General features: G+C 37.6%; 1 long non-coding RNA gene across 1 annotated transcript; it reads left to right on the top strand.

The window, feature by feature from the left end:
• Positions 1-704: 704 nt before the first annotated feature.
• Positions 705-1,709, top strand: LOC137398667 (uncharacterized). The gene is made up of 4 exons (XR_010978988.1): positions 705-808; positions 928-1,044; positions 1,241-1,332; positions 1,533-1,709. It is a non-coding gene; the product is annotated as an uncharacterized lncRNA (long non-coding RNA).

Here is a 1,709-nt window from a genome sequence, read left to right as displayed (position 1 = left end):
ATCTTATTTCTTTCTACATAATTTTTTGCCCGAAATCGGTTATGATTACTAATGGAGCGACCGACATAGCATTGCCACCAAGCCGCATAGACGGAAGAGAACAACTCCTTATAAGTGCAGCTGATGCATCAGGTGCAGTACGTCTTTTGACAAGCTGTTTTGTTGCTCGCCCGCTCGACGGGGGACAACCCTACAAAAAACAACATTTTGTCAAGACAGGCTACCTGCCACTTTGCTATTAGCCTGGCACACTGCCACTGGAAAATTCCATTGAGCTTGCTAATAAGCGTTAGGCTTCTAATGACATACGCCATGATGTTGCGTCAGCATTGTCCAGCTGTAGCTATTTTAATAATAGCAATTTTAATAGTAGCTATAGCCGGAATACACACATACATACTTTGAGAAGTATACATATAGATGTATGATTAGAATGTTGTGATTGATATATTGTATTATCTTTCAGAACCAGATAACATACAAGCTGTCTTAGAAGACCTCAGAGTCAATATCCTGCGGCAAGAAGATGTTCTTAAGAAATCAGGTAGGTTTGTCAGGTGATCTCTCTGAAAAAAAATCAAAGTTAAAATTTTTCTATGTATGGCTAAGTTATCGAGAATGTAATTGCTGTTTATATTAACAGAGAGTGGAAAAATTGCACAGAAGTTGAGATCGCGTCTGCGTGCAAACCGTTGCAGTTATAAGAAAAAGGCTTTAGAATACAGCAACCTCCATCCAGAAACGACAACAGAAGAGCTGCAAAGCTGTTTGAAGTCAGGGTTATTCCCATGGGCAGTTGTCCGTGGAGGTAAGTTTTTTCATGAAATATCAATTCCCCGCAACAAATCTAGACATTCCTTGTTCAACTTTTACACATGAAAACCCTATATTAGCAAGCCATGCTGATGTCACTTTTTGATGTTTCAGATATAACCTTCTCACAGGATGTTCTTAAGGCAGTGGAGAGCTATCAATTGTGGCAGAGAACTGTAGAAGAAATCCCTATTCTAGAACAGGAAAGGCATACAATGATAAGAACAATAGGTGAGTTTCTTATCCGTGTTTGTAGATGCTTAATATACATGATATAGTATCAATAGTGATGTCTCAGTTGTTTTTAGCAGGTCCATTCTATAACAAATTGTCTACAACATCACGTTGAAACATACGATACTTTTTTAAGTATTTAGTTGAATTCTGAGTTCAGATTTCTGGCTAATTTGGTCCTCTTCATTTTCAGTCCAGCAACTTGATACATGCAATGGAGAAGAGGCCATATTTCTTCAAAACATGGTCGAAAAATCCTCTGTTTTCTTCTCTGAGGAAGTTGAGGTACGTACTATTAAATTGGGGAAGAACAGTATCGCAATAGTGATCAAGCTTTTGCCAGTCACTGTTTGCCAGTCAGCAACAACATTTCATATAGCAGAAAATGACAGATTTAAAAAACATCCAGTATTATTTGATGCCATGACCGATGATTTACCTATGATTTACTTATGATTTCAATCATTGAATTATTCTATTGTTAGGATATGCAGCTAGCCGTATCACTATGCCAGGACTTAGATGTATCTGATGATGATGATGACGAGGACGACGATGACTCTGATGGAAGTTTTTATGGGGATTGAAATGCCATGATTTACATGTATGCTGATCTACTTTCTGTATTACTTTTTATGCTGATCTTCACAAAACAATATTGT

Source organism: Watersipora subatra, chromosome 6 (genome assembly GCF_963576615.1).
Source record: "Watersipora subatra chromosome 6, tzWatSuba1.1, whole genome shotgun sequence".
Lineage (NCBI taxonomy): Eukaryota > Metazoa > Bryozoa > Gymnolaemata > Cheilostomatida > Watersiporidae > Watersipora > Watersipora subatra.
This window is presented reverse-complemented; position numbering and strand designations above follow the sequence as displayed.